The 14,637-nt window shown below is 37.1% G+C and overlaps 1 protein-coding gene across 2 annotated transcripts in view; it reads left to right on the top strand.

Annotated features, from left to right (window-relative positions):
* Positions 1–14,637, top strand: part of Dyb (Dystrobrevin) — a 112,821-nt gene that overhangs the window by 15,506 nt on the left and 82,678 nt on the right. The window contains exon 1 of one of the 2 annotated variants that reach the window (XM_069831441.1): positions 6,547–6,980. The exons of the other annotated variant lie outside the window; for it this stretch is intronic. The gene's annotated coding sequence lies outside the window, so the exon portion shown is untranslated. Of the gene's footprint in view, positions 1–6,546; positions 6,981–14,637 lie in introns of those variants that run through there. 2 annotated transcript variants of the gene reach the window in all.

The following is a 14,637-nucleotide window of genomic DNA, read 5'->3' as shown; positions in this document are numbered from 1 at the left end:
TCCATTCCTCCCCATCTCACAGTCCACCTCCTGTCACCGTTTAAATAGTGTATAGAGTATGTGATTCGAGCCCTTTCATAAATTGTGTTAGGCATCACGCATATCACAACTAGGGGTGGAGAGACAATACTTTTCGTCGTTTAAATTCTCTAATAATTTACTGAGTTTTTATTTTGGCTTTAGTAACGATTGAAAACATGTAAAATAATAAATAAACATAGACTTGTGGACTGACTGGTTTATATGATGATTCATACAATGCAGTTGAGTAAAGAAACATTTCTAATACGCGGATCTCTCGAAGTAATCCATGGATCTTAGCTAGAGTTCATATGGATGTTTCGACTGTCTGAGAAAGTTCGATTCCCCTATTCTTTCTTTTGGTACTTTTTAATTTCGATCTCCGATTCCAGATGATTCTAGAAGATTATAGTTAATGCTACTTTAAAACGAAAATACGTAGTCGATCGAAACATCATAGTATGTACCAGGATATTTCACAGCATAGCTATAAAAGTCTGCCGTCGATAATCGGTCACGGTTCGAATCTGTGAAACTCATGACAGCAAAAGCGAAAGATGGTGATATTGAAGTGATAGGTTTGGTTTTAGGTTCTCAGGGTACCATCTCAAACTTTTTTCTTGAATTTCGTAAGAGATTTCATGTTCCAACCAGTGCATTAAAAATTCTCCGTTACTGCTGTTAAATATTCAGTAGAAATTTTCAGAAACTATTTGTATAGACAATGAACGCTCAATAATTATTTGTGTGAACAGTGAGTTAAGTGACAGAAATTCTGATATTATGTAAATTTTGTTTGGTTTATATTGGAAACTTATATTATGTTTTGTATTGGAATTGTTTCTGTATTCATAGTATACTGTGTCCTTTGAGCAACCCTTTTCTTAAGGGCAGCTACCTTATGGTTAATATATGAACATAAGTTGCAGTATGTATTAAGTATAGAATTCTTTGACATGGTCCAACTCGTCGGTTATCGTCGACTTCGTATGTCTTAAACCATAATAGTCTGTCAGTCTGAAAACGTTTTTCTTGATCTACCCAGGTTATAACTTTCTGATGACAGTGTCATATATTCAAAATATATTTAAATAAATTAATAATAATTAATGTTAAAACTTTACGCTGTCTGTTCTTTAAAGATACTTTCTTATCATGTCCGTTGCTTATTCCGAATGAAACCGAACAAATTAATTTGAGGAATTGGAGATACAATATCGGAATTATAAGAAGAGCAAACGACTCGATAAAACGCTACCCAACGATGAACGCAACTAGAAGGAACAGAAAGCTGAAACACAAATAATTAACATTAATTGTCTGCACTTGTTTAACATAAAATTATCACACGAAGACTAAAACATGCATGTGGCGATGTCCAGGGACATTATACCAACTAGAGATGAACAACGATCGAGAAAGCAAGACTAATAGCGCCCGCAAAGCCGAAAACCCGCACGACAATGTTCTATACGTCGCGTCGTTGACGTAAAGACTGTTTGTGAGTGTTTCGAGACGTCGAGATTGATCACTCCCGAAGTCCCGAACGTCAAGCAGCCTTGAATCGCCACAGTTTTTTTTATACCTGACTGAACTTTTATCTACTTTGGCAACTGTTATACATGTATAAACAATCAAGTATCCTATTTGAAACATCATCTCTACCTTTCAGTGTATAATAATCCGTTCCCCTGCCTTTATTTAATTACTAGGCCCTTATTAAAAGGCTAGGAATTTTCTTTTCATATTTTTGAGATCAAGTGTGCAATCTCAAGTAAAAAGATATTAACGTTATATTTTATGTTTCTTAGAAATTCAAATTTATTTGAGAATTGTTTTTTTTTTCTATTTTTATAACCATAGATAATATATAACCTCTTAGTCCGGAATTTACATTTTAAAAATTTTGAAAAAAAAAGAAAAAATCGGTCACTTAGTCATTCTGGGGTTCCAAAAGTCCCAAATCAAGTATTCACAGAAATTAAAATTTTGGTGCAATTTTGAACTCTTGGGGCCCCAAAATTTAAGATTTTAGTTTATAGAAATGTTGCAACAGCGATATTCTTCATTTCTATCCAATTAAATTTTTAAAAACTTTCGAAAGTATCCAAGACACTAAAAAAAATTAAAAGAAAATTATGTATAGTATATGATACCACAGGTCTGAAGAGGATAATAGAATCAGAATATTTAGATAACTAAGATACTGTTCTGTTTTGTCTTTTTGTCTCATTTAAACATTTATTTATTTCAATGATGTATGTTATTAAAAGTTACGAAATCTTTCCACGCCGACCAAATGCTATTTCGAGAATGACGAGCGAGACTCGAAAGACAAATGCAACGAACACAGCGAGCGAAAGCGGCAGTTAGTTTTGTTCATCTCTAATACAAACCTGATTCCGCCTGCAAAACCATTAAATACCACCCACATGTCCCGACTGCTATCTGGGCTGTCTAAACAAAAATGAAAGGCTTAAGTCAGTCACAGATATGGTCACACTATACAGCACACCGGTCAGTAGAGACGTGCAGGATAATATTTTTTTTACGTCTTTCTTGTGAGTTATTTTTAATAATTGTAATTATCAATCAAAATGTCGGACAGATGGAGTGAGGAAGGAACAGTGAGTTTGTTAATATATAGACTTCTGAAAATTTATGGAATATATTTATTTGCTCCTGAATATAACAAACAATGGACTACAGATCAAGACCAATTGGACTGGTCTACTACTGTATCTATCCATAGCTGGCACCATGTGAACAACACTGGCTAGCTAGTAACAGGCACCGTGTAAACGCACCTTTACGTTACCGTATTTTTAGAATGTCAATAAGGGATAGGATGAGACATGACATTTATCTGAAGAAAAATGCGCAAAATGTTGAAAGAATCCCATGCGTATCATACCATATCGTTAAAAAATTCTTGTAAGCCTATATATAGAACATTCGTAGTGAATTATTAATTATTACATTATTTTCATTGAGAAATTCTGATAAATGTTTTTTACCAATGCCACCAGGTTGTCATGTGACATTTCTGGACTTATTTGTAACCCACTACCGAGGTTGGGGCGCCTGGAATGCCGAGTTACGCTGTCTCGATGATATTATGATATTGAAGTGCCAGGAGAGGTCTTAAACCTAAGCTTAACCTAATTTCCAGACCATGGACGAACACAGGAACATTCCCCTTTTATAAGGAAACATTTCTGTGTTCTAACCGGTCAGAATCTCTGGCCACTAGCCCATGAGGCTGGTCATTACTACAGACATAGACAAGACTACAGATTATATTGTCTAATATACCTGTCTTTGCATTCAATACCTGCATACATAGGCGCCAAATTCTTTGAAATATTGCGTAGGCAGGACTCTCGGGGGGGGGGGGGGAGAGAAAAGAAGTCCGAGAAAACTAGATTCAGTTGATGATGGAAGTGTGGAACAGAGAAAAATTCTCTCCGGCACCTGGATTTGAACCCGGGTTTTCAGCTCTACGTGCTGACGCTCTATCCACTAAGCCACACCGGATACCCATCCCGATGTCGGATCGAATCCTCTCAGTTTAAGTTCCACCTCTTGGGTTCCCTCTAATGGCCTACCCTCATGCACTGCATCATAGATGTATGGCAGTGGCACAATGTCCACACATGTGCAGAGGTGCACTCGTTATGAGTGACTAAGTAGCCGGGATCCGACGGAATAGGCGCCGCCTTAAATCACAAAGTGATTATTTTTCGCATGTCATATATTATGATGTACCGAAGTACATATGATATTTCAGTGCATAAATTCTGCGTCATTATATGATGATGGAAGAGTGGAACAGAGAAAAATTCTCTCCGGCACCGGGATTTGAACCCGGGTTTTCAGCTCTACGTACTGACGCTCTATCCACTAAGCCACACCGGATTCCCATCCAGATGTCGGTGCCGGAGAGAATTTTTCTCTGTTCCACTCTTTCATCATCATAATTTCTGCACTGAAATATCATATGTACTTCGGTACATCGTAATATAAACTTCAGTTGCTGTTAGTTCCCGTTCATTGCAGTTTTATTTGGGACAGTTCTCTTTATTAAGAGTTTATCCATTACCAGTAGCTACGTCACAATCGCTAACAAGCACATACCTGCATTTTTGTTGTACTCTGTCCAGGGAATAAGCTGTTAAAATCTGCACAGTATATTACTTCAGTTTATGTTATGACTACCGCGTTGGTTTAGTGATTAGCGTCGCTGACTGCTAACCTCGTAGATCCGGGTTTCATTCCCGGCTCTGCCCTCTGGTTTAAGGGTCTGTAAAGCAGTCCTACCAATCTCGTGCATTTCTTTGTACGCTTCTTAATATCTGTAATCATTAGTCGCCATATCTACGTTGTTATTATTCACTTACGCCTTAAAAGAAGCTCGAAATAGATTTCTCACACGGCAGCTGATTCATTCATTTCGTTTATAGCGACTACATCATACGTATAAAGTGTGTTATAAACGCAGTTGAGTATAGGGAAGCAAATCTTTTGTAACACTATTATTATCAACTGTAAACACAGTGCCCATTCAATAACATAGCATTAGAAAAGAACTAAAGATGTGAAGTAAGAATGTCAGTCTGTGTGTAGCAGTGGCGTAGCATGAAATTTTGAGCAGGGGAAGCTAACTCAAATTGTCTTCCATGTACATATGAGATAACGTATTGGAAAAATATAGTCTTAAAATAAATAGTAGTCAATGTCAAGTCAGCAGTCCGAAGATTGAGTGGAACCTCGTAAGTAATATCAATAAGGCATCACCTCAAATGGTACGTAGTAAAATATGATTTCATGGTTTACAACTAGGCTATCTCTAACAAATAGACACGTATACGTATAATTTAACATTAACTTACCCCCTGTCATATTTAAAGAAATCACAATATTAACGGTCAATAAATACAGTGTTAGTAATTACTTAAGTTATGCGTCTGTCTTGGTTGTGTCCTTCATTGATAGCAAGGGAGTCGGTCGTTTGTTTCTTAAATCACACTTTTGTTCATAAGTCAGTCTTGATAATAGAATTGTCCTAAAATTCAAATAAATTAGTGTCAGGAACTGTTATTTCACTCATTATTTATTATATCAGCCACAATGCACACTAACACTTCAACTAAACACAACTGACGAAAAGGGATAACTCGGAAACTAAATTATTTTCAATGTTAAAGCTAGCTTCATGCGAGCCTTGCGACCAGGGTAGTTTTGTTAGAAAGAGATGGAAAATCTATGGGTAGGGTTACACAGAAGAATAAGGGGATTGGAAGCTGGTGTGTGCAGGCTTCATGTTTACTGCTGCATCACAAATCATCCTGAGCTGCTGCATCACAACATTTAACGCGTAAATATAAATTGTATTAAAATTAATAAATAATTTTATTCATAAACTGCAGGTTTGTTATGAAATTATTAACTGGGGAAGCTGAGCTTTTTAGCTTACATTGACGCTACGCCACTAGTGTGTAGGTGCTTTTGATATAGACGTGTTTAGTATCAGTAAGTCGGTGAAATCAATTAATTTGTAATTTTTTTTTCTTTAAATTTGTGTTGTTGTCAGTTTAATAATGAAACCGATTACTGTATGTCGCTCAGTAATCCCAGTATCAGTGAAAGTAATAGATTCAGTGGATATAGTAGCAAAACTCGGAAAATGGTGTTTAGTGTTTACGGTTTCTTCAGAAATATTGTGCGTCTTAAGAAAATTTAAAAATCTTAATTTTTTATAAGTGCCAAGAACTAACCGTCGGGGCGTGTTCAGTGAGTTTATCAATTGTGTCACTTGGAGGTAGAGAGGTTGAAAAAGGGTTACTCTTGTCTAAAATGCACCTAAAAAGAATGACAAATCAGACGACTTCTATAAAAACGTTCTACGATGCATAGTTTTTTTATTTTTAGGATCTTATAAAAGAACACTTCCCACAGCTAAGAAATTAACGCTTTCGCGTAGTGAAGAAATATGACCGCAGCTTACAGTCGCTCCTCGATTAAAATACTAGTGAACGGTTGGGATTCCGGTACAGAAAAACCCATGATAGACGAAAATTCCTTGTGGAACGAAATGATGTATTGAAGTTTTTGCGCACAAAGTGCATCATCATGGTACCGTGCTGTATCTATTCTTTCTGCCCACACCTGAAGTAAACGCTCTATATGCATTCGTTAACAAACATTATTCTTAGGGTTACCATCCGTCCGGCAAAAGGAGGACATGTCCTCTTTTTTAATCATTTTATCTTGTCCGGCAGGCATTAAAAAAGAAAATTTGGAATGTCTGGCATTTCTCATTTCAACTGGAAGGAATATGAATATTGAATAATGTGTGATAGTATGCATAGAATATCCAAACAAATGGTGAAAACCTATGAAAGAATTTAACTGCTTTCAATGGTTGAAGCTGGAGCACATAAAAAACATAAAATATGATGACCTATTGACATGCACTGAATTCTTATATCTAAAAAGTCACTATGATTCTAAGCTATTTTATCAATTTTATTCTGAAATGTAGGCTACATATATATGCCAATCAAGTTAATTTTGACAAAGATTTAAGTTTAGTAAAACAATGGTGCAAAATCTGCAATTCTAATAGTTCTGCGAGCACTGAAACTTTCTCAGAACTCTTAAAAATATATAAATTCTATTTATTTATTTATTCCAAGTCACAATAGAAGTGCTGAGAGAGTATTTTCCCTCATATCTGCTCAATGGACAAAAGAATGAAATCACACGCTAACGGAGACGGTCAGAGGTATCATCATGTGAAATATAATTTCAAGGACATGTCCTGTGAACAGTTCCATAGTTATTTGTTACAAGATGTAAGTTTGTCTGTTCAGGCTCTTGTGCACAGAGTGGGCTCCACCGATAAGTAGGGTACAGATGTAATACTGATCCAGCAACTAGTGAGAAAACTGACTAAGGTGAGCCATTGTTTTTATCTTTAATTTTGCTCATACCAATTTTTAAAAATTCCTCCTTTTTTCAGCAGTGTCTCTTATTTTAGATTCCATGTCTTCCTATAGAATTTCTTCTCATGGTAACCTTAATTATTCATACATCTTGATTACACAACTTTTAACACTGTATCACTTAGGAATATGTATGATAAGAACTTTCTTGTGTTAAATATTAACGTACCTTGTTAACACGTTTCGACCTATTTCCGGTCATCTTCGGAAATGGTCGTTGTTGGTCTTGGCGCCTCTTGTTTCCTGTGTGGGTGCGTTCGTAGTGTAGAGTCAAAGAGTGTATGTGTTTTGAAATTGAGTTATGTGTTGAGAATATCGTTGGGGTGTGTTTTCGTGTGTCTGTATATTTCATATTGTTCTAGTGTGTTGAGTTTCTGGCTTTTTGGTTGGATGTGCAGTATTTCTATGTCTGTGTTGATGTCTCTGTAGGTGTGGTTGGCATTTGTGATGTGTTCTGCATATGTGGAGGTGTTTTTTAATTTTGTTATGGTTGTGATGTGTTCTTTGTAACGTGTTTGAAATGATCTGCCTGTCTGTCCTATGTAGAAGTTGTTGCAGGTGTTACATTTGAGTTTGTAACACAAGAAAGTTCTTATCATACATATTCCCCTAATTAATCTTCACGAGTAGTAGTTCATTAACTTTGGTGTAATTGGTGTGGAATTAAGTTAATTTGAGCACCCTTCGATAGTGTGTCATTGTCGCTACTGCTGCTAGCAACCAATCAGCAGTAGTCACTGGGAGCACCGTTCGCAAACGTGTCAGTGGCGTTACTGTTAGTAATCAATCAGCATTAGTGAACACCATTCGCTAACGTATCAGTGGCGTTGTTGTTAGCAATCAGTCAGCAGTAAGCCACTGAGAGCACCATTCGCTAAATTGTCAGTGACATTACTGTCATGGTTTGGGAGTGAGCAGACAGTTGACTGAGGCACAGTTTTTGTCAGTGGCGTTGTGCTCCCACCTTCCGTTCTGCTGTGGACCGCATTGCGTCTCCATTCATCATTACTACAGTGCCTGGCAACCAGCGATGTCCTGGTGGCAAAGTGATCTTCAGTATTCATATCTGAGTGGAAATCGTTTAGTACCATTACAGAACTGCCTGAATGTGTTCACCTCAGAATCTCTGACTTACATTAGAAACTATAGATGAAATTATATCATACGCCTAAAGATATGTATTATTTCATTGTGTTACGAATGCAACAAGTAAACAGCCGGAATATTCTATAGTTAGGCTATTTGAATGCTGGATAAAATGACGTGTGTTGGGCGGACTTTTTACTTATCATCATCATCATCATCATCATCATCATCGTGAAGGTTGACAGTTTCCGACCCTGAACCTAGAATTTGACTCTTCTTTTAATTGGTTATTTTACGACGTTTCATCAACTGCTATGGTTATCTAGCGTCTGAGTGAGATGAAGGTGATAATGCCAGCGAAATAAGCCCAGTGTCCAGCGCCTAAAGTTACCCAACTTTTAATGGATTGAGGAAAAACCCCGGAAAAACCTCAACCACGTAACCTGTCCCAACCAGGATTTGAACCCGGGCCCTCTCGTTTCACGGTCAGGCATGCTAACACAACGGTGGCCAAGTTGACTGTTACATTTACTATTGATAACGAGGGAAAGGGAGCAATTACAGTTTAAGAGCATTGTGCTGAAACATATCAATCAATGTCAGGCAACGCGACCATATGGACTATGAGCCAATAAGAATCTCAACTTATTCCATAACACTTAACCCGACTCTGCTAGTGCGTGTTGTTAGAAAAAAACATACCGGCTATGTTTAACCTAAAAATCAATGTTTTGAGTCGGAAACCGTCAGCCCTAATCATCACAGATATTATTACGTAATAAGCGATGCGTTATATTAAAAGCATAACACAAAATTTAAATTTTAAATTAAAACCTATGCGAGTAAAAACCATGATCTAATACTGAACTGCCTACGTATAAATGAATTCAGATATCGTATGTAGGATTCTAAAGTGTATACTGCGTACTAAAGAATTACATTTAATTTTTTTTAAATGATGGTTGAACGGAATATGATGAAGGATGAGTGGAACAGAGAAAAATTATCTCCGGCACCGGGATTTGAACCCAGGTTTTCAGCTCTACGTGCTGACGCTCTATCCACTAAGCCACACCGGATTCCCATCCCGATGTCGGATTGAATCCTCTCAGTTTAAGTTCCACCTCTTGGGTTCCCTCTAGTGGCCAACCCTCATGCACTGCATCATAGATATATGGCAGTGGAACAATGCCCAATACATGTGCAGAGGTGCACTCGTTGTGACTAACTGGCCGGGATCCGACGGAGTAAGCGCTGTCTTAAATCACAAAGTGATTATTTTTCGCATATCATATATTATGATGATGTACCGAAGTACTGCTTGCAGACTCTCCATCAATCCTAAACAGATGGAAAAACTATTTTGCGCAACTACTAAATGTACATAGGCCAAATAGAAACGATCGGGACGAAATTGAAATACAAACTGCTGAGCCATTTATACCCGAACCCACGCTTTCAGAAATAGAAATTGCGATAGAAAATCTGAAAAAGTACAAGTCTCCAGGTATCGATCAAATTCCAGTAGAATTAATACCGGAGGGTGGAAGTGCATTATATAGCGAGATTTATAAACTTGTACTTGCTATTTGGGAAAAGGAAATTGTACCAGAACAATGGAAGGAGTCCATAATTGTACCTATTTTTAAAAAGGGGGACAAAACCAACTGTGGTAACTTTCGAGGAATATCACTTTTGTTGACGTCGTACAAAATTTTGTCCACTATTTTTTTGAGAAGATTAACTCCGTACGTAGATGAAATTATTGGGGATCATCAGTACGCTTTTCGGCGTAATAGATCACTATTGATAAGATTTTTTGTATTCGACAGATATTGGAGAAAAAATGGGAGTATAAGGGTATAGTACATCAGTTATTCATAGATTTCAAAAAGGCATATGACTCGGTTAAGAGGGAAGTATTATATGATATTCTTATTGAATTTGGTATTCCCAAGAAACTAGTTCGATTAATTAAAATGTGTCACAGTGAAACATACAGCAGAGTCCGTAAAGGTCAATTTCTATCTGATGCTTTTCCAATTCACTGCGGGCTAAAGCAGGGGGATGCACTATCACCTTTACTTTTTAACTTCGCTTTAGAATATGTCATTAGGAAAGTTCAGGATAACAGGCAGGATTTGGAATTGAACGGGTTACATCAGCTTCTTGTCTATGCGGATGACGTGAATATGTTAGGAGAAAATACACAAACGATTAGGGAAAACACGGAAATTTTACTTGAAGCAAGTAAAGCGGTCGTTTTGGAAGTAAATCCCGAAAAGACAAAGTATATGATTATGTCTCGTGACCAGAATATTGTACGAAATGGAAATATAAAAATTGGAGATTTATCCTTCGATGAGGTGGAAAAATTAAAATATCTTGGAGCAACAGTAACAAATATAAATTACACTCGGGAGGAAATTAAACGCAGAATAAATATGGGAAATGCGTGTTATTATTCGGTAGAGAGGCTCTTATCATCCAGTCTGCTGTCCAAAAATCTGAAAGTTAGAATTTATAAAACAGTTATATTACCGGTTCTTCTATATGGTTGTGAAACTTGGACTCGCACTTTGAGAGAGGAACATAGGTTAAGGGTGTTTGAGAATAAGGTGCTTAGGAAAATATTTGGGGCTAAGAGGGATGAAGTTACAGGAGAATGGAGAAAGTTACACAACACAGAACTGCACGCATTGTATTGTTCACCTGACATAATTAGGAACTTAAAATCCAGACGTTTGAGATGGGCAGGGCATGTGGCACGTATGAGCGAATCCAGAAATGTATATAGAGTGTTAGTTGGGAGACCGGAGGGAAAAAGACCTTTAGGGAGGCCGAGACGTAGATGGGAGGATAATATTAAAATGGATTTGAGGGAGGTGGGGTATGATGATAGAGACTGAATTCATCTTGCACAGGATAGGGACCGCTGGCGGGCTTATGTGAGGGCGGCAATGAACCTTCGGGTTCCTTAAAAGCCATTTGTAAGTAAGTAAGTAAGTACCGAAGTACTGTACATATGATATTCCCGTGCAGAAATTCTGCGTCATCATATGATGAAGGATGAGTGGAACAGATGGGATGGGAATTCGGTGCAGCTTAGTTGATAGAGCGTCAGCACGTAGAGCTGAAAACCCGGGTTCAAATCCCGGTGCCGGAGAGAATTTTTCTCTGTTCCACTCATCCTTCATCATATGATGACGCAGAATTTCTGCACGGTAAAAACACGATAAAAACTGAATTGTTGCTCCATGTTGAATCTTTCGTACACTGCGTTTAACACTTGAATATAAATAATTGATGAAATGGCGATCTTACTCGTATTAATTGTGTAAGCATGTGCGGCTTACACAATTAACACGAGTAACCTGGGTAACTTTCGGTTTGGACCCCGGACTCATTTCACCGGCATTATCACCTTCATCTCATTCAGACGCTAAATAGCCAAAGATGTTGATAAAGCGTCGTAAAATAACCTAATAAAATAAAATAATAAAACACGAGTAAGATCGTCATTTCATCAATTATTTGAATTGTTGCGAAACTTATGAAACTTATAGTGATAAACTGCGTGTGTTATCATCGTAACGATTTTTATACAAATGAAAGTTAGTGGGACTGATTATAGTATTGGCTTTTATATTCCTCCCTTACAGTGGCGAGTATTTTTATTCCTAACCATTAATGCCTCCCGTCACCCTTTATAAGTATCTCGTCGAAATGTTAGAATATTATCCCATTTTCGATATAGCCCTTGATGCACAATTTGTTGGTGATAATTACTGATGGATAAGTGGTGAATGCTGGCGCGGACGCTGTCTTTTGCCCATCACAAATTCCAGACGAAATCTGATTTCGTGAAGAGCTGACGTTATAGGCGTAAAGCTACAACAGAAAACAGTTCAAGACTTCATCGCTCTCATCATGCTTACGTAATTTTCAGTATGCCATTGTCTGCGTCAGGCAAATTGTGCCCGAAAATGACTAATGTTGCGACAAATTAGGGCGGCGTGCTCCGAGAACACGTCCTGCCTTAAGAGCCGGCTATCGTTCTACTCCGCTGCGGGAGGATGGAGATCGTGGAAACTTCCGCGCTTGCGCTGTACTGTCTTATCCAGCAGTGCAGTCAATATTACGCATATTTAGAATGTAAATTATGTAAGCACCCTACATCTTATAAACATCTGCGTCGGTTCAAGGGTGACCGTTATCAGATCTGTGATACTTTCTTCTAATGTAACATAATATTTATACCAATATTTATTTTGTTACTTCGTTTTATTTCTATGCCAACGTGATTGCTGTTGTTTATGTTCAACAAGGCACCACTTATGAGGCAACGAGTCTAGGAGATAATGGGTTAGAATGGTCAGTTCCTTTCCCCTTTCATTGCCGATTAGCTACATATTACACTAACCAGACTTCAGATGCATACAAACAATTGTTTTTCCTCTGACACATCGTCAAGTGAGATGTACTGCCTGATAATAGATGTACAGTAGTACATTTCAGCCAGGACCTCAATCTGAGGTAGTTAGCTGGGGTATAAAAAGAATAAGAACCAAGTTATGTTGCTCTCTTGTATGTGGTTATAGAGATCCAATATCAACAGTGGGGATAAACTTCTATGGAAAAATACTTGAAAAATGAGATGAAAAATACTTATGAAATAATAAATAAAATTACGATATGTTAGAAGTAAGCCAACGTTATTTCGTACAGAAAAAGCTTTAAATAATAACTGTAATGCATGTTGCTGTGGCAAATTAGAAGAAAACAGATTTGTTAGTAAGAATTTTTATTGAAATATATCCGCACAGACAGAGCTTTAAGTAATAATAATAATAATAATAATAATAATAATAATAATAATAATAATAATGCAGAGAATCCCAAATTAAACAATTCTATATAAATGGTATCACTTGTGAGCTTCAGACCTGTCTTTGGACATTTGACTAAGCAACCACCCCAGCTAACAATTGTTAAGTATTTGTTATTTATAAAGTATAAGAAGTATAATAATATATATTTGTAGTCTTATGAGGTGTTATCTGCAGACGCATTATGAAAGTATACACAGATTTGAACATTCGGAAAAAAAAAAAAATGGACTTTCGAGGTTTTAGAAGTAAATCGACGATATTCAGTCAAGAATAAAATTCTTGGCAATAAATGTGGTTTGGATTTTCGTGGCAATTTTTATTATCATTATTATTTATTTTATAGTCTACTGAAATCATATGTAGAAGATAGGTTCTTTCAATTGAAATTCTAATATAATGTTGCAGCTTTTCACCCCATAAAATCAGGAATTCCACAAGGCAGTGTTCTTGGACCAATACTGTATAGTCCTAACGGTATCTTATGTACTCCTGATTTGTCTACTAGTTTAGACACAGACATTACATTTGCAGACGACACTGCTATTTTAGCAGTTCATGATAATCCAAGTATTGCGTCACAACATCTACAAGATTATCTGACCCAACTAGAAAGATGGCTTAAAAATGGGGAGTTAAAATCAATGAAACCAAAAGTCATCACGTTACATTTACACTGCGAAGAAGTTTCTGTCGACCTGTTATTTATTATGGTAACAATGGTAACTTCTGTAGAACCAAAAATTAATCTTTACGTAGATTCTTCGCCCAACAGTGCATATACTGTTGAATTCCGGCCAAGTCACTCAATTGAGTGCGCTCCTTGTATAATGGCAGTTGACCTAATATATATGTCAACATATATGTCGGACATGAAGTAAGACCACAAAGGAAAAAAACTAGAGAAGGATTCGATCCCGTGCTGTGGATGGAACTTCGGCGTAGCTCAGTGGTTAGAGCGCTTGGTACGTAGAATCAAGGACCCGGGTTCGATCCCTGACGCCGGGGCGAATTTTTCTCCTCTAATAACCATTGTTACCATAACAGATGAATTCTGTAGCACCAAAAATTAATCTTTACGTATAATGCATCGACTTTCAGGACTGTAAACAAAATTTATCACGTCAACGCAAGGTTCAACTTGCAGGCTTAAACATATCGAAGATGTTTTTTCACATTCTAGTGTTGAACTTGTGAAATTTGCGTACATTAGTATTATAGTTATTGAGCCAGTAGATGTCGACCTAGGATTACCAAATGCATTATAACTCATTGCGTCAGTGCATTATCGTGTGTCATTGAATAATAGCTGCCATAATGGACTGGACGCAGATCAATATATCAAAGCTGCTTTTGTTAAGAGAAAAATCACAGGTGTTTGTACCGAAAGCAATTTGCAATAGGCCTAGTAATACCATTTTCTGAAAGCAAAACCAATAAAGGAGAATAAGTATGGAAGAGAATACGATGAAAGAATAAGTGGAAGACAAGTCAGGAGGAAAAGAGGGATGAATGAGGAAGAGAAGAAGAATGAATGACAAATTGGAAGCCAAGCCAGGAGGAGAAGAAGAGAAATGAATGAGTGAAAGACGAGGAGAGGAAGAGAAGAAGAATGAATGAAAAATTGGAAGCCA

The sequence above is a fragment of the Periplaneta americana genome, chromosome 7 (assembly GCF_040183065.1).
Source record: "Periplaneta americana isolate PAMFEO1 chromosome 7, P.americana_PAMFEO1_priV1, whole genome shotgun sequence".
Taxonomy (NCBI): domain Eukaryota; kingdom Metazoa; phylum Arthropoda; class Insecta; order Blattodea; family Blattidae; genus Periplaneta; species Periplaneta americana.
Note: the sequence above shows the minus strand (reverse complement) of the source record. Positions and strands in the feature narration are given on the sequence as shown.